Source organism: Protopterus annectens, chromosome 9.part0 (assembly GCF_019279795.1).
Source record: "Protopterus annectens isolate FY-2018-M chromosome 9.part0, PAN1.0, whole genome shotgun sequence".
NCBI classification, from domain to species: domain Eukaryota; kingdom Metazoa; phylum Chordata; order Ceratodontiformes; family Protopteridae; genus Protopterus; species Protopterus annectens.
Window position 1 is genome coordinate 419,616,650 of NC_056743.1, and position 25,836 is coordinate 419,642,485.

The following is a 25,836-nucleotide window of genomic DNA, read 5'->3' on the forward strand; positions in this document are numbered from 1 at the left end:
TGTTTGTTAGCCATTGTTTGTGTCCATTCCATGTTTGTTAGCCATTGTTCGTGTCCATTCCATGTTTGTTAGCCATTGTTTGTGTCCATTCCATGTTTGTTAGCCATTGTTTGTGTCCATTCCATGTTTGTTAGCCATTGTTTGTGTCCATTCCATGTTTTCGTCTCAGTCTTTTTAGTTTCAATGTTGTGGCAACTTGATCAACTGTATGGATTATATATATATATATATATATAGTTCCCCTTCAAAACATCTAAATATCATAACAATGAATCTCAAAACACAGAGCCCATAACATCGAAAACCCAAAACATTGAAAACTTACATCGAAAACTCAGAACACTGAAACTTTGCATCACATCATTGAAAACTACAAAGCACATGTAAATAACATCCCCTCCACCTGTAACAGCAGCAAACTAACAAACACACATTTTACTATATTTCTGCAGGGAGGCAAGTTCCTGCATACCCCATGTAGGGGCCTTTGCTCCCCATACCCCCTGTACATTAAATATACCAACTCCGAGATCGCACTACAGTGGAAAAAAGTTAATTTCCTAATCTCACTGTATTGCAATCACCATAAAGGATGTATACACAATTTCTAAATCACTTACCTGCATGGCCTAAAAACACATACAGAGTGAGAAAATAAACACTATATAAATAGTATAAATTCCTACACTATATAAAAAATAACTATATAAATAAAAACTGCAACATCTTATAGTGATACACTACTCGATGTTATACATTTTCAATGTTATGAAATTCGATGTTATGAGTTTTCACTGTTTTGGTCTTTGTGTTTTGAGATTTGATATTATTAGATTTAGATGTTTTGAAGGGGAACCATATATCACACACACGTACATATTTATGTTTATAAAATATATACGCATATACAGATATATATACATATATGTGTGTGCATGTGTGTGTGATTTAATTTAAATAAATCTCCATTTCACTTCATAAACAAGTAAAAATAGTGCTTCATTTAATCTAAAACTCATTTGACCGAAACTGCATTTGATACGCATTCATTTCATTGACAATTTCATTCACACCTCACTAAATACACACAAAGAGGACTTTTGGGGGGGCAGGCACCAATGTGATTCCATGTGATGGGCTTCCATCACATCATCATAACATAAAATAACTTAACACTATAGTTCCACAACCACAGAGAAAAAGAATTACTTTTTTTACATTCTGAACCATATTTGTCAGTCAGGTCACAAAATGCATGAACACCCTGGAAGATATCTTCTCTTGGGTTACTTCTATAGTAATGTATGACATAATATTAATGTTGATTGGCTTGAAACATTAAACAAAAAGCCAAACAATAATTAACAGCAATATGTAAATCTCTCCGGTCTAACAATTTATAATTGAGCCTATAAGACATGATAAAAGCTCAAAAACAAAACAGCTTACTCGACATTGTCTTAACATCAAACATCTCTCACACTGTTCACTCTGGAATATCCCAACTCCATCAGTGACAATAACCTTGACTACATCTTCTGGACACAAATCAAACCACCCATGCCCACTGTCTTCATTTGGATTAGAAAAATCAAAGACTTCTCTGACACAGACTGAATATTCATGTTGATAAACCATGCAAAAGTCACAGAACAACTCAAATTCAAACTGCTTTAAAAAAATAAAGGCTATAAATATATAAAGGATGGACTTTTGGTGTTCACCAATAAAACTGTCCTTTTACACCAACTATCCATGATGATAGTTTCCAATACCCACCCTCCACCATGAGAGATTAATCAAACAAAACTATTAGGAGTTAAATGTGAACAGCATGATAATTCTACTGCTGCCCAAAACAATAACAAAAATATGGATGTTATATAGAATGAAACTACAGCTTACTCCAGAAAACTACAATTTGCCAGCCTACTCCATGCAAATTCAGGTAATAACAAACATCAGTAAGTTATCTACCAACAAATATGGGAAAAAATTGACAGTACAATAAGATTTGCTACTAATCTTCCTTACAGGACACATCACTATTTACTTATCCAGCAATTGTAACGAAGTCATTCTGAACCACTCCCAACTGAAAATCATGTTGTGTACTAAACTATCCAAATAAGAGTTCTGCCATTATCAGTTCAATAGCACAATACATTTCATGGAGAAACTTCACATCTCAAGAAATGAAAAACAGTGCAATTTCTAAATCCAGTAACCACTTTAGCAAATCACATTATGTAGTACATGCTGCAAACCTCCGGAACTTTCTCCCACCTGAAATTACTAATAAAACTAAGTTTAAACATTGACTAACCCCAAAAAATCTTACATTGAGCTGCCACTTTGTTACATTCGGACTATATGCTACACAGGCCTTTCCCTTATTTCTTTTTAATGAGCACATACTTGTGTAGTTCTCTTTAGTTCTAATTTCTGTCCTTCCTTCTTACCATTTTCCCTATCAGTATCTTACTTTCTTCCTCATTTTCATATTTACTCTCCCTTGGCACCTCTCCTTTCCCATCCTCTCTTCTTAGTTGCCTAATTTCACATTTTGCCTCGCTACTTTCCTTACTACTGTGATCTGTCAATGACATTCCCCTACGTGTTTTAACCATTTTCAGGGACGCCTACATCCCCTCATACTTGATGAAAATACTCCATGTACTTGTTTTGTATAATCATAGAACAATGCACAGGTTACATGAATTAAATCTTATTGTAACCGTTGACCTTTTCTCCCTGGGACACTAGTTAAAAGGGGGCATTGACCCAGCGAAACCATCCTGTAAAAGGAATAAATAAGTAAATGAAATAATTTAAAATAAAATAGAATTAAGTACGTCTGACACCTGCAGTTTTCGAAAAAAAATTATCTGATATAGAACTTTTTTTTAATGAGGAGAGGGGGACGAAACACTTCAGTTCATGCTTTCTTTTTCTCCTCATATTTGCTGAATTGAATTTTAAGCAAGTAAAACAATTCTGCAGAACATAACTGACAAAAAGGTTGGTTTATAATTGCCTAATTTATCGTTTGCTAATTTATGTGCATTAATTTTAGTAGTTGCCACTTTATTTTATTTTATTTTTTTCCCACTGCATTCTAACCATCAGCCCCTACTGGTCCAATGCTCAGTTTATTCAACCTTCACTGGAGGTAACAGCCATCTGAAAGGGGCCATTATTTACATAGGATTCTTTATATTTTGTCCTAAGCCCACTGCACATGCCCAGTGACATGTTCCATGCTTTGATGTGCAAGGGGCAATAGGAAGAAAGTGTCATTCACTCCTGCAAGTGGCATAACTCCCAACAGCCAGCACTCCTGTATGGTCTCTGGTCTCCACTGGGATCTCTACCACAGGTGAGTGTGTTCTATGCATGTAGCCCACTCTCCTTCCCCAAAGACAGGTAAGCTTGCAGTACCACATCACTCCTCTTTTCCCTCTGTAGTTCCAGCAAGCACCCAAGCTGCTAACCAAATTAAGGTCAACCTGGCCATAGTGAGGACCTCATCCCTCTCGGCCAACAGAACTAGCTGATGCTTAGTTTTTTTTAATACTTTGCACCTCCAATGGATATTATGTGATTTTGTTTGAAAGTAGACTGCACAACTTTATTAATGTTTATATGCCAGTTTGTATAACGGTGTACTTAGTTTCAGCTTGCTGAACTGCACCATGCAAGTTATGTTGTGTGCAGATAACCAATACTAATGTGGTTGGATTTCAAATGTTGGCAAGTGGCACAACGTAACTGTAATAAAACAAAATGCCAAGTTTCCAGCAACAGCCAGCAGAATTCTAAATGAAACAGTCTCACCAGAGCAAAAACAGACACTAACATTGCTCTACACACTATTTATGAGAACTCATTCTAAATACTGCACTGACATCAGAAAGTTAACTAAATCTGTTTTAAAACAGAAAACATTTTGGTAGCTTTAATGGCAACCAGGATAACAGAGATTTAAACAAGTCCTAAAAGAAAAAAAACATATATATAGTTAATGAAGACCCTGTATCAGGCCATGCTTCCAACGGTCTTTAAAAGCTGTAAGAACTCATTCCATACCATGTTTTCAAAGGGGATAATAAGCAAGCCTGCAGCAAGTCATTACTGCACTGGAAACAAAACAGCATGGGGTGAAGAGAAGGGAAACCATGTCTGTTATGGAACTAAATTCATACATTTCCTCCAATCTGTGTAAAATGTTTACTTCTTTATAATATTGTTAGGGTCCATGTTGGTTGAATGACAGCAGTTTAAGCAACTTCTGATCATCAGAATTAAATTTTCCAAAACTACTACTAGCAAACGTCAGCATACATTTGTTTTTCACAGGAACACTCCCTCTTGCTTTGAAATTATGCACATCTACTCCAAAGTCACAAAAGTGTGGAGAAAAGAGAAAACTCCAGCTTCCCTGGAAGTTGTTTTGGTGAATTTAATTCAGAGAACTGGCATTCACTTAATGTGTTTTCCATTTTGGATTGCTAGAGACAGAAAGAGACTGCAATATATAATGATGTGTACTGTATGCACACAATTTCTACTAACATATTCAGAAGCTCTAAGATAATTCTTGAACATTCAGTTTCCTACAGCAAGAACTAGAAAGTAATACTACACACACAAATCACTGATTCTTATCTAAAGGTCACTGGAAGTAAAGACCAAACAGTAAAGAAGCATTTCTTTCTGTACTTAGTGCTGTAAAATAGTTCAGAGAAAGTCTATCTTATTCTCGGGGTAATTGTGTAATGTCCATAGCTAACTGGATTATTAATAGTTATATACACACTATACTGTCAATAGGAAGCTGTGCAGTGTCACCAAATTAACATTTTTTTTATTATGTATTACATAATTTATGTACGGAACTTTTTTGTTTCTGCTATCCTCAATTTTTAAAATTTTCTTCTTTGTATTCTTATGCATGTTGTTCATAGGTGAACACTAGGCTAGCTGCCCTTACAGGCCATTTTAAGCTTAGCCAATTTTCTTCAAAGGTTAAAATGCAACTTTTTTTGTGGAGCTTTTCTCCCTACTCTCCTCTGCTGACAAGAGGTTACATGCCCAGTTGGACTTCCTGGGTTAACAAATGTCAATAAATAAATGCCAGCCATTGAAAAATGAACAGAATATTCAGTGTGGTTGCACTACTTAAAAAAAGATTATTGCAACAGTGCCAAAATGGCACAATAAACTGCATTTATTTTAGTTGGCAACTTCTGTCCGCACAACCGTTCAGACATAATACATACACAGAGCGTAAGTAAACATATGATGCAACAATTCAAGTCCATTTAATTGTACATTATTTATGAGACCAAGTTAAACATGTTTACAAATTAAATATCTAACAGACACATTTTCTGGGCTATGTTAAACAATGCTGCAACAAATTTTTTGTAGTGATCAGTGAATGTGCAAATTACCTCCCTAAAGAAATGTACAACAGTATGAAAAGGCGAAGTAAACAGACCTCATCAGTTTGTTCCAAGCATTCAATACAAAGCACATAGTACCAACCAGTACAAAAAATAAAATTAATAATTACCACGTGTAGAGAAACAGTATAGTGGCTTATTAGTTTTATACAGAGATACACGTTTAGCAATTACCAAGCCTGTTAATATAAACAGTCCTACTGCACCTACCTACATGATAAAATAGTTAACTGGTCGCAAAGCTAAATGAACTGCATGCAAACGTAAATACAAGTTACTAAAACACTAATAAAATAAAACACATCATTGTGCCAGTATTGTAAACATACGAGGTTGAATATGATAAAAGCAAAAAGGTATGTATGGTGCATGACTTTTAAAAAGTATATGAGACTAGCCTTACAGATACAGGCTGGTGAAACATATAAATACACAATACAAGCATCACTGACAATTCGGGCTCACCTCTAAAGTCAGGAAAATGGAGGTTGCTGTGTGATGCTTTTCTGCCTCCTGTCACAGCAATCGGCTGTTTCCACAGCAACCTAACTGATGTCAGAATGCACTGGTCCAGTTGCTAGGCAACACCTACGAGAGTCCAGCCAAAACATACTCCCAAACGTGAAATGAAAATCATACCGGGACATCGGAAAGGATGGCGGGCTCGCGATGGCCCTGCAGTTGTGCCTTCTAGGCTCCTGCCCCAGGGTGGCGACCACCACATGTCAGCTCACTCAGCTGTAATGCGAGAAGCGAGCCAAAAATAAGGTGAAGCAGCGAGGTCCCACACCGGAGAACAAGTACCATTCAGCCTAAGGCAGTTCGCTAGGGTTCCTGCCTACTCCAGTTATGCGCCTACCTGGAATCAAACCTGGAGTGTTCTTGGGCAGGTATTTGGGTAAAAGCTGCCATTCGAGGTACAGCACGAAAGCCTATAGCTATTTCGTCTTGCATATCACAGCGAAGTTTCTCCTATCTACCTTCATCCTCCTTCTCCTCAGCAGGAAATAAGCCTAACCCGGTGCTCATCTCGGCCCCGCCGTCATCAGGCAGCGCTTTGCTCTCATTCATAAAATGCTACGCGAAGAAGGCAAGAACGGAGTTTCTCGTGCCCTGGTCACTGGCTCTAGGGCTCTGCTGGCAGTGAAAGGGGCGAGCACTGCCCTTGCACAGGTGTAGTGGCGTCACTGTTACGTGCACACTAGGGAATGTTAAGCACAGCGCGTGAGCTGTTATTATGACACATAATAAAGTGCAGCCCTTTGCAAACGCGCGTGTTTGTGTTTATCCAAGTTACAGGTTCACAAACCTACTAAATTCTTGATATAAGAATTTTTTTTCAGTTCTGGTAGAAAAGAACTGCTTGTATTCAGCTCCTTTGCATTAATATTCACTTGTATTAATTAGTGCGTGGGAGCAACATAGATATGATTGTTCAGCAAAGGAGCACTGGCAAAATTGAAAACGTTTAGGAGATAGATCCGTCTACTTAGAAATATAAACTTTATTGTTCTTAAAAAAATCCGTTTTTACGATGAGATAAAATTCTGAAAATTACACCCGTGATTGTATGTGCAATTTCAGTATCTGTTGCCATTCCAATATATTAATTATGTTTAAAATAGATACAAATAGTACAAAACACGCAATAAATAAATAACTAAAGTGTTACAGTTAGTAATTAAGAAATGCAGTTGTGATGAAACAGTGTTCTTTCAAATACCTCTTAACAACTCTCCTGATCGTAAGGAGGTAAAATTGGGTAGGCTTTGTAAACATCTGCACACATCACAGTGTACACAACAGGCCAAGAGTGCGGCCAGAAATGTGTATTTTGTTCTCATACCTCAGGCTGTCAGCCCCCCACACACACACACACAGCCCACTTATAATTGAAAAAATGCACTCATTAATAAAAAGCCATTTTAGAGATGCATTCATTTCATGTAAACGTGCTTTATATAAGTCTATAAGACCCTAGTTTTGACAATTCTAAACATTCCATGACCTTTGACTCATCAACGATTACCTAGTACACAGTGAGTATACCTAGCTACACTCTTGCAGAAGGAGTACTCTTCATAACAGTTGATTTTTTTAGTGATCTCTGTAGTGGAAAGCACCTAACAACACCTTTTTTATGCCGTTATGTGACCGTTCTTATTAAAATCATGAGCTTCCCACTCTTAGCATGTGCTGTTCAAACGTCCTTTGGTTCAAATGTGGTATCCTTGTTCAAAGATTAAGGGATGCAAATGCCACCGTGTTCCCAGCTGCAAGTTCATATCAACTGTGATACTAAAAGGACAAGTTAACGTCCCTTGATTTTGATGAAGGAACTTTAATGAATGTGAGCTATTACTCAAGAAGCATGCCCAAAACATTAAATGTAAAATCATCTGTAGTAGACAAACAAAATCAAGGTGCAGAGCCAATAGCTTATCTACCCTACAGCCTACGATTAAAAAAGGCCCACCCACTATAAAGGAAATGTTAAACTCTTTAATATAACAAATTAAACAAGTGGTAGGGAAAAAAAAACAATCGTGTTTGAAAATTATTAATAATACAAAACAGAACAGCACACCTTAAAATAGATTTCAATAATGAAGGAAAGGCAGCAAACGTATACAAGTCACTGAGATTTTTCTTTAGAGGGGTTGAGAAGAATAACAGAAAAGACACTGTAAAAAGTTAAAAGTAATTTCAGTTAAATAGTCAGAAACAGGATCAGGGAGTAAACAGCAATTAGGTTATTAGGTGAACTTTGTAAACTTGATATAAGAAATCAGCTGACCTAAATGACCTAGCAGAGACTGAAGAAACTGAGATAGCTGTGCCTTATCAATTATTGATTTAAGCATCATTTAAAGACACAACTTTCTAAGATGTATGAAAATGTCTGAGGTTATCTGTCTACAAAAATAAAGGTGTTAGGGCTGAAGTAAAGAATGATTGACCCATTACCTCTAAAATAAACAAGCTGATAGAAAAACTAGTAGCCAGTGTCTTCTGGGAAGAATTGAGAGTGTCTGAAATGACTGAGATTAACACATACACATATAACTGGGATAGATCAGGCACAACCTGCAATATGTTTTAGATAATATCTATTTAATGCCTTGAATGGCAGCCTACAAATACATGCTATGTGTATAGACGTTTTCAAGTGTTTTTGACACTGTAAGTCTTCAAAAGATTACTTAATAAAATGTAAAAGCTCAGGTTGTCATGCCACTTGATTGAATAGCTAGCTGTCTACAGAACATGATGGATCACTGAAGTATCAGGAGGTCAAAGTTAAAGTCAGAGGAATGGTAGACATCTGATACAGAGTTTAAGGGATAGTGTATGACAGAAGAATGTCAAAGAAGGTGAAAAGTAAGGTGTACAAAACAGTGGTGCAAACAGTACTACTGTATGGTACAGAAACCTGGACAGTGGAGCCAGAGTAGATGCGAAGATAGAGGTGATGTAGATAAAGTGCCTGAGATGGGTGGTAGGATGCTCACCATAGGACAAATGAAGACATTAGAGCAGAAGCCCAAGTAGCTCCAGTTCAGACAAATGTGTAGAAAAGCAGAAAATCTGGTGAAGATGACTTTGGTCAGACAGGAAGAAGGCAAGAGAAATGAGGACATCCAGCAAAAATATGGAAGAATTGTGTTATTAAAGACTTGTGACAGTCAGGAAAGACTGTTGAAAAGATGGGAAAGTGTCACTGAATCAAGAAAGATGGTGACCGTTGACCTAAAACCCTAACCCCATGTAGAAAATGGGAAAAGGGGGTTTGACGATGAAGCCGATTGGCAAAGGAACAGTCAGAACAGCCTTAATCAGGAAAGTCCCATGACTCCATATTGAATCTCCACTTATTTAATATATATTATTTTATTTATTTATTTATTTAATATTTGTTAACTGGGAAAGTCTGACTTGGAACAAAGCCAATTTTCAGCAGAGGCCCAGGAAGAAATGCTCTAGATGCATGTCTTTCTATATATAGTATAATTATGACCTTAAGTGGTTCGGTTTTTATATCATTACATTGGTAACATTAGAGTAGGCAAAATAATAGCCAGTGAAACTGACAATACTATCTTGTAGGCCACCTTGGACAGTATGGATGATATACTGAGTTCATAGTAATGGTATTGCAATTAGTGCCATCAAAGTCAAAGATATTGTTTTGGAGAGTTAAAGGACCTAGAGGACAGACCAAACCGACTGAAAAGGGAGATCAATGTAAGTATCTTGGCATCTTGCTAAACACCACTTTATGATTTGATATCCATATGTAACACTTCTGTAAAAGTTATAAAATCATAGTAGCGTGTTTCATATGAACGCTGCTAGATTTTCTCATCAGTCTCATTCAACCTGTGGTGGAACATAGTAGCGTTCTGTGGTCACTTATGAAAAAAAAAGTGAAATGTTATATTCCTTACTATAAAATCTGCCAGGACTGGAGAAATACATCTGCAGAAATAAAGAAACTTGTTTGCTGCTAAGATTTAATGTGCTTGGAGGTATAGAATCATAATTCTTTGAAGGAAAATGGCTCTTCATCCTCTGCAGTTCTTTTGCTAAAAGGAAGCATGGCAGACAACTGGAAGTCTGGGATATAGACATTTGATTTATTTCTCACTACAAGTGGATTTGCTGAAAATATGAAGTTCAATGTTTAATATTAGAGCATTTTGCTTGGGGAAAAGTTATACAGGTATTTGATTTGTTTGATGACATTTCATTACCGGGAAAGATTGACTGGACAGGAGCCCATTTTCAGCAGATGCCTGGGGAAAAAAAGCTTCAAAGTATTACAAAAACATTTTAAGAATAATAATTTTACAGTCTTTAAATATCACAAAAACAAATACAGTTTAAATAATTATAGCAAATTAGACATAATATGAAAACATTGGTTACTAATAGATATAAGTTATATAACAATGATTTAATACATGTATGCATTGCTTAACATCTGGGATAGGATTTATCCCATAGAACATTAAGTGGTTTGGGCATTAAGCAAATACCCTATATTTTGTATTGTGCTTCACTTAATGTCCGCCAGTATAATGGCCGATCACATTTATGTCTGCTTAGCACAATATGCATGTTATGCAGAAGGATGTTAAGCAGTGTATAGCTGTAGTTAAAGAAATTTGAACCAATTTTAGAGAAATTAAAGGTAAGTATAATACAAAGAGGATTTGCAATACAAAGTGAGAGAAAATCTGGCTTAGGGCATATTTAGAGAGAAAGCCAGGGGAGAGAAATTAATAGAACTAAGGAAGTGAGTGAAGAAGGGAGAGTAAGGAGATGGAAGGTATGAATAGGTATTTTTCCACATTTAGAGATGTAGTTTATCCTTTTGTTGAGCAACAACAGAGAGATAGAGAGAATCATTCACAAAGTTACAGAGACATCTGTGATACCGTACAAAGCCATAGTACTGAAATTTATGTATTTAATTATTTATTTTTGTTTGATAATTGGGTGTGTGGGCTACTACAAGACCCTTTTCAGATGCCACCATGACCACAGGATAAAGACAAAGACAGCAAAATAACAGACATTGAGACAGTTAATGGACAAAAAGACAAAAGATACCCAAGTATAACAATAAAGTCATTTAACAAATCTAATGGCATAAATGGCCTAGGAGAAACACCCTGCAATATGGCACTGGAACAGTTATATAAATATTCCCATTATGAAGAAGAGTCAGTAAATGACATACAGGAGTGTAGACAAATTGTGTTCACAGCATCACATAAATAATCACAGCACTATAAGAAACAGATGAGAAAGGAGCTATAATGTGAAAGAAATGCAGGTGGACATATAATTAGCAGAGAACTTGAATTAACCAGCGTCTCTAAAAAAAAATCCCATATCCTGATGACTCTGATGATTTATTCAGTGGTTTGGAAGCTTGTCAGGCGAATATCCTCTACAAATAAAACCTGATACAAGACCAGTAATTAATGCTCTTAAAAAGGCATGTAGCACTCGGAACGTCAGCTGAATGGGTGCTAACGAGAACTGAAAGGTCAAGCAGCATTAAAAAGCAATTAGAAACAAAAGCATTAGTAAATATCATTGGCACTTTCGGGAAGAAAGAAGATATTTGCATTTTGAAAGATTAGATTTGCATTTATATTAATCTGCAATATCTGAATTATGTAGTTAACAGGGAACATTACTGGTTATGTACAGTACAATAAATAGTCCCAATAATGCAAAATATTAACTGTATATATGTAAACCAGGGGTTCTGACAGATAAAGCTAGATCAAGAAAAGTCCACTGTGTAAATTTAATATGTCATTTGGAAGGTAAAGATTACTTAGACGTTTCCTTATATTTTTTTCACCAGCAGATATCATCCAGAGAGTTGTTCCTCAAGTGAGTGAACACCTGAAATTGTTGCAAACATAACTGATGATACATTTGTGTGAGGTCAGACAAAGGAAGAGCATAACAAAAGACTGGCATAGCTGCTGACTAGATTAAATCAATATAATTTCAAGTTAAATAAGACCGTGTTTAAAACAGTGACAAGTTTGAAATGTATAGGTCTGATTTTAACATATAAGAATTTAAGGCTCCTTTACAGATGGTCAAAAAAGAAATTCATTGAGTTTCAGTAGCCCAAAGGGAAAATCAAAAACAAAACTAAAGAACATAACATAATTCTCTACTTTCCATAGGAAATCATTTCCAGTGTGATTTCTAAGTGTGTGCTGGCAATGATTCACTTGTTTTTTGGAGATTTCTCTATTCTTTAAATTGGTGCGACTGTGGAGTTGGTATATATAAATTCAGTGGGATGCTGGGGCCTTGCCACACTGCAAAAAATGCGTACATTGTTTTTTTTTCTGTGTTTCAGACATTATATTTTGGTGTTTAAGTTCCTCAGTGTGGTATAAGTCCACATTTCACAGTAGAACCAAGGATCTAAATCCTAAACCAGAGAAAATATCCAATCTATTGTGCAAATGTCAAAGCCAGAAGACAATCAAACATTATAGATGTTTCTAGTAAAGATACAGTGTTCCGTTGAGTTTATATCCAATATACTTGAGTACCCATGCTTTTAAGAAAGTTGTTTACAAGAAGTAGCCTAGAACAAGATTAGAGTTTGGAAATCCAAAGCTATTCACAAATTTTGAAGCCCATCAGAATGGTATAAGAGTTGAGATCCAATAAGAGAACAGGTCAGCTGGCACTAAGTCAAGAGCATTTATAGATGCCCTAAAGAAAAACACAGAGATATAAAAGGAGCCATTAACAACAGTATATGGATGCAATGAATTCAATGATGATGTCTATGGTGAAGAAGTTCAAGAAAAGCTCTGAAACTATCACAAAGCATATTTAACAGGTCTTCCAGCAAAACATCTCCATGATAACAGAGGATGATTTAAAAGCCATATGCAAACTACACAAAGAAGTACGCATAACAGATATGTTGAAAACAGCATATTTACAAAAGAAGCATGAAAAAATTGTCAAGACAAAGATTACGGAATTTTATAGTGCACATTACAAATGACAGGGCATAAGGTTGCAGAATTTCAGAAGTGTACTGATATTGCCTTAGAAATGCTGTGAAATGACAGCCTGAGCAAAAATCATCAGGAAGAAAAGAAATTAAGTTTTATTTGTCTTTTAGGTACGAAATATGTCACGTCCAAGATTTGATGTTGAAAACTAACAAAATAGCAGTTCAAACAATTGAGGGGAAAAATAACAGAAATACACAAGCGGATGCATGGGTTACATATTGCAAATAATAAAATGCAAAGAAATGGCAGGAGACATAATGTTTTGTCCAGAGATGTCAAGTCAAATAGAGTACTTCAGAATTCTACCATCTGTAGTGCATACCAAAGCACAACGACCCTGAAGAAGGCATGTGAACAAATCCAGTTCCAGATCTTCCTTTTAGTCAGATAGTTTCAGATTTGTTCCAAATAAAAGAAACCGTATATCAAATGTGAACGGACTCAAAGAAGCAGTATGTCACATGTGAATGGAATCAAAGCAGTATGTCACATGTGAATGGAATCAAAGAAGCAGTATATCACATGTGAACGGAATCAAAGAAGCAGTATGTCACATGTGAATGGAATCAAAGAAGCAGTATGTCACATGTGAATGGAATCAAAGCAGTATGTCACATGTGAATGGAATCAAAGCAGTATGTCACATGTGAATGGAATCAAAGCAGTATGTCACATGTGAATTGAATCAAGGAAGCAGTATGTCACATGTGAACAGAATCAAAGAAGCAGTATGTCACATGTGAATGGAATCAAAGAAGCAGTATGTCACATGTGAATGGAATCAAAGAAGCAGTATGTCACATGTGAATGGAATCAAAGAAGCAGTATGTCATATGTCACATGTGAATGGAATCAAAGAAGCAGTATGTCACATGTGAATGTATAATTATTCCAAGTTACCTGAAATTAACTGGCATAACAAGTGCAAGTATGCTTAGTGCATTAAGGTCAATCCTCTTGAGCCAGGAGCTACCTGATAGCCTTGTATTTGGCAATGGTCCACAATGCTACAACACTCAGGAATTTGGATATATAATGTCCTATCCATGCTATCCGAAGTCTAATGGACAATTGGACAGAGTTATCCAACCAGTGAAGGATCTAACAAGAAGGTGGTATGTTAAAAATTATACATATTGCCATTTTGAAATTCTGGAATATAGAAATACTCCACGACAGGGACCAAATCTCACATATCAACTGTTGATAGGCAGAATGCTGAAAGGCAGATTTATTACCTCATTGACAATGCTGATGCTGAAAAACATCCATAAATTAAATGAAATCATAGACATTGTTAAACAAATACAGAAATAATAATATAATATAAACTGCAGTAGACTGTCATATACAAAGATTGAAAGTAAAGGCAGAATACAGAAATCACGACAAAAAGCTGAAACTGTTAGTAAAACATCAGAACTAAGATTCTTTGTAGTCTGTGGGAAAGACTGCAGACTGTATAGAGGGTATTGTATATGTGTATAAGGCAAATATGTCAAAGTTATGTTCCAGAAGAAATACGAAACAGAACTGCCTCAGCAAGGCCTTTCACATGAAAGCAGACAATGTGGTAACTGTCAAAACTGGTCAAATGTCTGAAATATTAAACATTCATGTGTTTGAATTTCAGAATATCAAACCTGCTTTTATGGTAGTTTTTGGTATTATTTGGGGATTTGGATTTTGCCCTTTTTTCCAATGTAGTATGATCTCAGAGTTAGCATATATCACTAGCAGGGGGTGTGGGGATTCGGGGGGGGGGGGGAGCTTGCTTCACTTCATAAAACACTTTAAAGTGTATTTTGTGGTTTTATTGTTTTGATCTTTTGGATTGTTCTTTTCTGTATAGATCATTTGTTTGATCGTTCTTATGACAGGAATCAATTAATTAACACTTCCAGATGAATATTTGTAAAAAAAAAACTCTTTGAATGTTTTAAATACAACAGAAATGTTGTTTTTTTGTCTGTTCTACCAAAATGTATATCTTACTGACAGAATGTTTTGTATTTTACTTTTTTATATGCTTCTGCATGTCTGATACCTGATTGCTAGGTGTTTTGTACTGCAGCTGAGCCTAATATATGTTTTTTTGGATCACTGCTCTACCCAGGTCAACACATTTAAATTAATAAATAAAAGAAATTGTGTTAAATGATTTTGCATAATCCACATATGCTGTGTCAATGACAGACATTCTTCAGCAGGGGATGGACTTCATTTGTTTTACTAGCTAAAGTGTGTCTTTAGAGGGATGACCTGGGTTACTAGCTGGGTAAATTATTTGCACAGAGTCATCCAGTCAGCAAATGCAGAGATGAGGGAATTGACTATGAGAATGAAGACTTTTAGTCACTCATACCTTTCTACAGTAATCTCTTGGGCACCACCACCTCCTGCTTAATAACAAGAATCTAAAAGAAAGCTGTGATATGATTTTGTACAGCTCTACCTGCAGGAACAGATAGGGTGGTGCATTCATTAGTGCTGGCACACAAAACTTTACAAAGATGATAAACCATATCCCCAACCCCTAAAATGCACTGCTCAAACAGAAATCTCTAGTTTTTAACTGACATGAAAACATTTGGCAATAACAAATAACCTTGGGCAGCTTCAAGACTATAAAGTCACAGATATGGAACAAATACTTTTTATGTCCTCTTCATTTAATGCCTTTAGTTTCCACACTTTCTTTTCTTTCTCTGTCTTAATTAAAATAAATTATTTTAAATATCCTTTCAACAATAGTTAATTCTTTCTGTAAGCAGTGTCACTGTGGCTTTCTCTACTTCAATGGTAATGGTTTGTTTTAAGATGTACCCCTAAAGCAAACAAATTCACCCCTGTAGTCAGACATCTGAGGTGTTTAGGCATGAGCTTCTCACAACCTTCCAAAGTGTTCAATTTGTATGAATTTAGTGCAGTTACAAAAAGCTGTAAGAGAAAGGCACTTCAGGACTAATTTAATGTTTGGAAGATTGCAGCAGCTAGACCAAAGGCTCCTTCCTCATCTCCTAAATCTCCTCAGTCAATGCTTTCTAAACCCAAGAGATGTAAAGGTCTTTCCACAAACTGTAAGAAGTACCACTAGAAAACATTCTCTTCATGTGAAATTTTGGAAAAAAACTACATACATTAATGAAGCAGAGATAACACTTTTTATGCTTGTGGAGTATTTGCCAGTAATACTCAGTTTTTCCTGTAATCTTACTTCCTCCACATAGGGGCACCTCTATCATAGCTCTCCTGTGTTCTCCTTCTCTTCCACCCTGCTTAACTTCTGATCTAATACTGCAAAAAAACCTAAAAGTATTTCAAGTCCCACAAACACTTAACTCCTGCATATCTCCAAAACCCTCCATTCACCTTAACTATCACTAAAAATCAAAACCCAAAAAATTTTTTGGTCAGGAATAACAAATTACCCATCCAGGGGAACACACCAAAACACCTACCCCAGCTAGTCTAGCTCAAACCCAAGCTGACAATAGCCAGCCAACACTTCTGACTTCTTCTCTCAAACAGTCACCTCTCTGGGCAAACACCATGACTCCCCCATCCCGCTACCAGCTGAAATCAACAAACTAGCTGCAACCCAACTAGCCTACCCAGTCTCATCTTAATAAACAGAACTATAACTGAGTCAAAAATCCCATCCTGTTGGAAATCTCCCATATCATTCCACTCCATACCCTTCTATCTCCTCTATCCAAAATAATGCATCAACTCCATCATCTCTTGAATAACAACTGCTTGTAGATTCACAACATGGTTTCAGCCCAGGCCCTACAGTACCTCTGCTGCCCTTCTCTCCTTCACTGACATAATCAACAAAAAACTCACTAGCAGCAGTGGTTTGACTCCTATCTGACAAACAGAAAACAGCAACAGTCAGGACAGCCATCTATCCATCCTCAAACTCCCAGTGACTATCAAGGCCCCACAAGGGTCCATCTTTAGGTCCCCCTTTTCTCCATATTCATAAATAACCTGCCTACTCACAGCTGCAGAAAAATGGTTTCAACAACACTGTCTCCTCCTAAATCCCAAAACCATTGTCCTGTGTCCTGCAATGGCACTGTCATTAAACCTGGCGATTCCACAAAACTGCTAGGGTGTACCATAGACAATCAGCTAAAACTTGACTATCATTTTTGATTTACTATCAAAGGCAGTAAATAAAGATAGGTGCCCTCTACAGACTCAACCCTCCACTCCTCGAAAAATCCGGTATCCTTGCCCAAAACTCACCTCATCTCTACATACTGTATGCCTCTCTCCTTCCTTTATCAATTAAAGCTAAGCTAACCTTCAGAAACTGAATAGCCTCTACCACTAGTATTGCCAGATTTGCAAACTGCTCTCCCTTTCCATACCCATCACTGTCTTAACGACAATTGATTGTTTTTCTTGATTAGTGTTTTAGTTTCCTTTAACTGTATAATTAGTATGATAGTGGAGATAAAATAATAAATAAATAAAATAAAATAAATAAATAAATTTTAGTTTGTTAGGATTGTGTTCCACAAGCTGGAAGCCTAATACTGCCCTTAACATCTCATCTTTCGGGTATGCTCATGTTATTTCCTTTAAAGTGCCTATAATGGAGAGAGTAGATATTAAGGCACTTTATGCCTATTTTTTTAAGACAATGCTTTCACTGGAAGAATTTGTCCAGTGTTTGTATTTCTGGATTCACTTCAACTTATTTAGATCTAAACCAGAATACAAGTATAAGCTAGAAGAGTAATCTAGCCAACATTTTACCAAGGTTTTGAATAATATCACTAACACATCTTTATGTCTAGAACTCACTGTCTTCAGAATTGACTTAATAGCACAAAATGAACACCTTATGATTGTATTAAAAGTAATGCTGAAGCTTAGCTGGTCATCAGCCATTACTCCCGAGTCCCAATAGTGGGTGCCAGATGTTAATACATCATCATTAATGGCATATGAGTAGTTACTGGTAGCAATTAAAATAAGAAGTGTTGATGCTGGAAGAGTACAGAAGATGGAACAGATCAAGAAAAATATTCAGAAAGACAGACGTGTTAAAAGCAACACACAGTATCAGTGTTGTATATTATTACAAATAATAAACTAAAGATATCAGCGCGGGCAGAAAAATTTAGAAGATATGCAGATAAATTTAAAGGAAAATTACAAAATAAACAATTTATTGATGACCCAAATAAGTTTTATAGAGAGTTGAGAAACAAGCCAAAAGAAATAGAAACATCAGCAAAAAAGAAAAAAAAAATAGACACATTTAGAGAAATATCTATGAAGATCCTGTGGAACATAACATCAAGACAGAAGAAGTAAAAGAAACAGCAAGAAGTTCAAATGTACAGGATATGAAATGGGATGAAGTAACAGCCAGAGAAACTGAAACAAAAATAAGAAATGCTCCTAACTAGAAAACCTCAGGTCCAGATGCAGTACCTAACTTCTGGCTTAAAGTATTAACATCTTTACATAAAGATTTAGCCTTGAGTAAGAACTATTTATATATGCACCATGAACAGACACCAGCCTGGTTAACATCAGGAAAAAATAATACTCCTCCTTAATAGTGAACATGCACACTATCCTAAAAACTATAGCCAATAACTTGCCTTCTGCAAAATGTATAAACTGTACACTGGAATTGATGCTGACAGAGTTTATAGTCATTTAGAAGAAAATTCAATCATGGCAATAGAACAAAAGGGTAACAAAAGAAAGTCATATGGAACAAAGGATCACTTATTGTTAAATAAAGTCATAATGGCGAATTGTAAAAAGGGGAAGAACTTAAGTATGGCATGGATAGACAACAAAAAAGCATTTGACAGTATTCCACACTCATGGTTAAAAGAGTGCTTAAAAATATATAAGATACACCCAAAAATTGGCATATACCAATATTATATATATTCACCATTCTGAAGGAGGTATAGGCCTTCTCAAAATCGATTACATGTGTAGATCTTCAGTCATAGGACTGCATACATATCTGCTGATCTAACAAGAGCCAAACATAGTGAATTTTTTAAAACATGAGAAGAACAACTCTAAGGTGACTTCCCTGCTTAGTTGAGCAGAAGCATATCAGTGTCAAGCAGGAATGGAGCTCAAACCAGAAGTAGACAAAAATCAGGCACCAATTGAATGTGCCAAAAAGCAAAAGAAAGAATATAGGGTGAAGGATCAGATGAGAAGGTAGGAAATGGGAAAATGCATAAATATAGTTGCAAGTGCAGAAAACTCCTAGAACAACCTCCTGTTGATCAGGATGTGACACAGGAATGGTTAAGGAGAGGTGAATATTGGCGTCCCAGAGCAGTGGACTACATATACGTTGGTTTACAAAGTCCATTGAATATGTTGGAGAAACAGACAAATGCAGGTTTTGTAAAACTGAACTGGAAACAGTTGTACATCTTGTTGCTGGGTGTGATACAATAATGACTGGAAGCCTGCATACTGATAGTATAATAATGTGGCAAGACTGTTACACTGGGGATTGTGCAAACATTAGAATAATGAAATAGCTCAGAAACACTGGAAACATGAACCACAAAGCATTATAGAAAATGGTGATGTTTATATCACATGGGATCACCTGTTACCATCAGTTCAAAAAATCGTTGCAGGAAAACCAGATGTAGTCATCCGTGAATGAAATTACTATACACAGTGATTACAGTGTCTTATGTACAGAGTGATACAAAGTCATAAAATACCAGGATTTGCAGGCAGAAATGAAGACAATGTGGAAGGATACCCAGACAGTTCAATAGTAGTAGGAGCAAAGGGTCTCATAAAAACAAATTTAAAGTCATATTTGGATATGTTACCGATACACTTAACTTTATATGAATTGCAGGAGTCATTACTGGGCACATTGCGAGTGCTGCAAAGAGCACTTCTGGCTGACATCAAAGATCGAAACAATACTAATTTCATGAACTTTAATCATATTTTGACTTATGAATGGGGTCCATTCACGCCATGGTATTAGAAACCCAAAGACTTGGGAGAAATAAAAAGTAGTTAATATTCAAGGACCCAAGGTGTAAGATGTTACATTTCTTATTATAGTAAATAGTTTTATTGTTTTCTGCCTAAATGTATAGTTTACCAAGGTGGCTGTGCAGTACCTGATGATGTTTTGTTTTGCTGAGGGGACCAGTGTTGCAACCTTATTATCATCATCAGGCTTCCCATCCCTGCAGTTGTAATTATCAGGGTGTTGGCCATGAAAACATCAACAGATAAGGGCCCAGGACTGAAGCTTAAGAGTTGTAATGAGCTGTATTTTGAGGTTTAGGGTTTGATTCCCTCAACCAGCAATCACCTACTGTGTGACCCTGAATGAGTCAGACAGTGATCCTGGGCTGAGAGTGGAAATCTGTATAGATAACTGCTCTAGCCTAGTTAACAACTACAAATAATTAAGTATTTTTATTGATAAACTGTACTACTATCATGTGGATATATAAAAACAGGTTTTGAAAGGAAGTTTGAATAGTTACTGTTTTTATTAAATCGATGTAGTAATATGTTGGTGCGTCAACATTTGAATAGTTGAACTCTTCCAGTAACATTGTTTTAATGGCGATGTTTGCTCCCTGCAATTTGCTTAGGAACTCTCAAGTTCACTAAGAGGCATGTGAAAATAAGATATAAAGATATATATATCATTTCACAACAGAAGGGTAAACTACTTACGGAAAATAAGATATATATATATATATATATATATATATATATCATTTCACAACAGAGGGGTAAACTACTTAATAATCTCTTTCCTCTAAAACACTTGCTTCCATTATCTTGTAACTTAATTTAAATTTTTTAAAAAGCTAAAATGTACACTGTTACTTTTAACTCATTACATCCAAGTGACACTTCCAGGTGCAACTGCAGTTAACTCCTACTGATGCCTCTAGGCATCAAATATTGCTTGTTCATATTTGCACCAATAATTCCAAAACCATGCTATGTACAAGGTTTTAAAAGATTTCATCTTAAAGCTTACACCATAGCAAACTCAACTGCATTAATATTTGACCTCTGTTTAGTGCAGGTAAAGACATATTAACTGTTGTCTTTATGATATTAATTTATATAGATATAACTTTCACATTTTTCTAAATATCTCAAGAGCCATGTAACACAGACATAACTCCTTAGTCTCATATGAAAGCTCTCAGCAAGATGAATAAAATGCTGCTGATAGTGAGTGTGTAACTTGACTGGTTGCAGAGATATTGTAAATTGTTTACAACATATTACAAATGTAATAGTTACTGTGTTTATTGTGACATACAATTTGGTTTAAGACCTAGAACCTAAAGAATACTACCCGTATTAAAATAGTTTGTGCTGAAGAGTGTGCCATTTATATTTCTTTCATAACCCATATGGTTCCAGACATATGAACATTTGTTTGCAATGTGAGGACATAACTTGATTCTGTCAAAAGGCTGAGGCTCTGCCCCTTGGAAGTTACAGTGCAAACTCCCTGAGCTCCACTGGAGTGAATGAGTTGAAGAATTAACTAGGAGGTTCTTTCATTTTTCTACTTTCAAGCAGTAAGAGGTAGGAGATGCATTGGTATGAATGATAAGTAGGGTACATATTTTGTAATCATCAGCATGTTATGTTATCAGTACAATTCAAATAGCTTTTTTGGCTCCCCTGGCATATTACCATATACTACACCAAATACACCTCCATATACTGCAGATCCCCTCTTTTAATCAACTGATTTAGACCCCCTACTAGGGCTGCCATCTCTCCCTATATTACCAGCATATATCAGTTTCCACCACTGTGGAGGTTGTGAGAAGTCCATAATTTCCCAGGCTGCTCACAGGGATTTTTGCTATAAGCTGTAACTCCCTAGGGTTTAGGACATTTACTGTTGCTAGGGAGCCTGTTCCATGATCATATGTATAGGTTCATAGGTTCACAGGTGAACACTAGGAACTAGAGCAGCTCAGCTGCCTATGTCCTTCACATGTATAGGTTCATAGGATCACAGGTATGAACACTAGGAACTAGAGCATCTGCCTATGTCCTTCACATGTATAGGTTCATAGGATCACAGGTGAACACTAAGAACTAGAGCATCTGCCTATGTCCTTCACATGTATAGGTTCATAGGATCACAGGTGAACACTAGGAACTAGAGCAGCTCAGCTGCCTATGTCCTTCACATGTATAGTTTCATAGGATCACAGGTGAACACTAAGAACTAGAGCAGCTGCCTATGTCCTTCACATGTATAGGTTCATAGGATCACAGGTGAACACTAGGAACTAGAGCAGCTGCTTATGTCCTTCACATGTATAGGTTCATAGGATCACAGGTGAACACTAGGAACTAGAGCAGCTCAGCTGCCTATGTCCTTCACATGTATAGGTTCATAAGATCACAGGTGTGAACACTAGGAACTAGAGCATCTGCCTATGTCCTTCACATGTATAGGTTCATAGGATCACAGGTGAACACTAGGAACTAGAGCAGCTGCCTATGTCCTTCACATGTATAGGTTCATAGGATCACAGGTGAACACTAGGAACTAGAGCAGCTGCCTATGTCCTTCACATGTTTAGGTTCATAGGATCACGGGTGAACACTAGGAACTAGAGCAGCTGCCTATGTCTTTCACATGTATAGGTTCACAGGATCACAGGTGAACATTAGGAACTAGAGCATCTGCCTATGTCCTTACGTATGCTGGGCCATGTTATCACTCCTCCTGATCTCCACCAGGGAGTGACGGAAAAGTGAGTAATCTCCGCTACGCAACCCCCCCCCCATAAGTGAGCTATTTATACATACATATATACATAAACACACACATATATATATATATATATATATATATATATATATATATATGTGGATCTACTTTACAAGCTCAAAGTTTCAAAACTTCAAACTGCAAATGGTCAAGACCATAAGAACAAACTTCTGAAACTTCAAAATTGTAATAACATAAAATAAAAACAAAAAAATCTTTTGTTATGTTTTTGCAGAGAGACAAGCCCCCTGCACCCACGCACACCCCTGATAAATAAATATACCAACTCTAGGATCGCACTACAGTGAGTAATGTGTGTGTGCGTGCATCTATCTATCTATATATATATATATATATATATATATATATATATATATATATATATATATATGTGTGTGTGTGTGTGTGTGTGTGTGTGTGTGTGTGTGTGCATATATATATATATATATATATATATATATATAAATAATATAAAATTAGCAGGGGGTGTGGGAAGTACAGATTTTGTATGTGCTGAAGTTGTTTCTTGTTGCATGCATAAAAGCATGTCAGCGTTGGTGTGTTCGATTTTATGAGGTCAATGTTTTAGTCAATTTTATGTGTTTTTGACCATATATAGTACACCTATATGGATCTACTTTCAAATATTGAAAGACCAGAATCCCGAACGTTATTTTCATGAAACAAAAATATCAAAACTTAAAATCATGTACCACAAACTTTTTCCCAGGGCAAGTGAACACTTGTCCAAAACTGCACAGCACACACCAAACCATCTGAAACCCACCTAAGTGGGGGGATATACCGCCCACACCCCACTATGTGGGGGCAGTGCACTCCACACACCCCTAACTATATATATATATATATATATATATATATATATATATATATATATATATATATATATCAACTGCGAGATCACACTACGGTGGGGAAAAGGGCATTATTCCCCACAATGGGCAAGTGTTTACTTGCCCTGGGAAAAAGTCCATGGTTTGGGGTTTTAACTTTCATTAGTTTTGTCTCGTGAAAATAACATTCGGGATTCTGGTCTTTTGATATTTGAAAGGGAATCTATCTATCTATATATATATATATATATATATATATATATATATATATATATATATATATATATTCACTTCATAATCTTGAAATACTGAAATATCGAATTTCAGTATCTTGAGACTATAAAGGTGACAAATCAAAAACCTGAAACTTTAAAACCGCAAACTTTCAAACCATGAACGTAACACAAACAAAACACTATGCCACACAAACACAAATACACCTACCTCCTGACACTACAAAAAAACCAAACCACCACACACAAACACAACAAAACTAACATACACACAAACAATCTTGCTAAAAGCAAGGGGGCAAGCCCCCCTGCACCCCTCAAGTTGGGGGCTGTGCCCCCCACACCCGCCCTACTTATATATACTAACTCCGAGATCGCACTAAACACACAAACACATAAAACTCACCACTACACACACTAAAATCCCTACTCAATACCCTTAGAAAAACACCACTTACCTCAAACCCCAGCTATATCCACAAACCGCACCGCACGTCACGTATGTGAGCACATAATGGTGAATGTGAAATTTCCGCATTTACTATTATGCAGTTTCATGTAACTGCACTTTCAACTTTATAGTCTCGAAATACTGAAATTCGACATTTCAGTATTTCGCAATTATAAAGTGTAACTATATATATATATATATATATATATATATATATATATATATATATATCAGTATATGTTTCCAGATGGAGAGATGTTTATGTGTGTATTTATTTGCTGCCTGACTTACACAATGGCTGTAGGGAAAGCACAAGTCCAGGACACGAGCAGTTGGGTCAGCATTTGTTACAGAGTTAGATAATGTATGCATACTTTGATGGGGGTATCTAGCTAAGAAAGGATATCAGCTATGGCCAAACATACAAAACAGTGGCCACCAAATGAGCAAATGCAATACACCAAAAACACAATACACCAACACCACAACTAAGTACAGACAATAGTGAACTAAACATTAATAACCAAAAACACTATTGTTTTTGAAAGGAATCAAGCCCCACTCTACCCCAGCACCCCCGCTACTTTATATATACCAATTCCAAGATCACACAACCGTGAGTAAAGGGCATATTCCCAATCCCTTCTGCACTGTGGTCTCTCACAACTGCAACCAATAAATGCATCAGATCTCCCCAGACATACCTAAGATACGAACTTGCCACCCTGAATACTACCTAAAACATATCAATGCTACCACAAACCACTAACAAACGCAGTGCTTGCATTCATTCAGTACTGGCATTATATAACAACACTTACAAAACATGTCTTCAATAAGGGATCATACAAATGTGAACTCACATATCTGTGTATTGGGTCTATATTACAAACGTCGAACTAAAACAAGTTCAAACGTTGTAATATCGAACCCTAAAGTCCGAAAGTTGAAAAATATCGAAGCCACGGAAAAAAATCGGTGGGCTGTTTTCAGGGCTTTGCTATTTCTTTCACTCTGGTGCGATCTCAGAGTTAGTATATTTAAGTAGGGGATGTGTGGGAGGCACAGCCCCCCACGTTGGGGTGTGTGGTGGATGAAGCCCCCCACTTTAGTTTAAGTTTAAGGTTAAGTTTTTGTATTTTTTTGTAACAGAACAGCGATTTTTTTTCCCTGGGGAAAAAAATCATTGTTCTGTATTTTCGGTTTTGCTGGGTTTCAGACTTTAGAGTACGATATTACAACCATCGAACTTTTGTTAGTTCCACATTGTGATATAGGCCTCTGTGCATTCAGTGTTTCCTAAGTACAAAAACAGGCTGACCAAATGTTTATTCAACAAAAGTAGAGACAACTGAAATATAATAACATAAATAGAGAAATAATAAAAATGCTGGAAGTCTAAACCTTACTGATTAATATAGACTTTGCAAGACTTCTTG

General features: G+C 36.3%; 1 protein-coding gene across 5 annotated transcripts in view; it reads right to left on the reverse strand.

Moving 5' to 3' along the window:
* RHOBTB2 (Rho related BTB domain containing 2) overlaps positions 1-25,836 on the reverse strand; it is a 323,120-nt gene that overhangs the window by 220,380 nt on the left and 76,904 nt on the right. The window contains exon 1 of one of the 5 annotated variants that reach the window (XM_044082961.1): positions 5,934-6,650. The exons of 3 other annotated variants lie outside the window; for them this stretch is intronic. The gene's annotated coding sequence lies outside the window, so the exon portion shown is untranslated. Of the gene's footprint in view, positions 1-5,933; positions 6,651-25,836 lie in introns of those variants that run through there. One more of the 5 variants, XM_044082965.1, reaches the window with a different exon arrangement.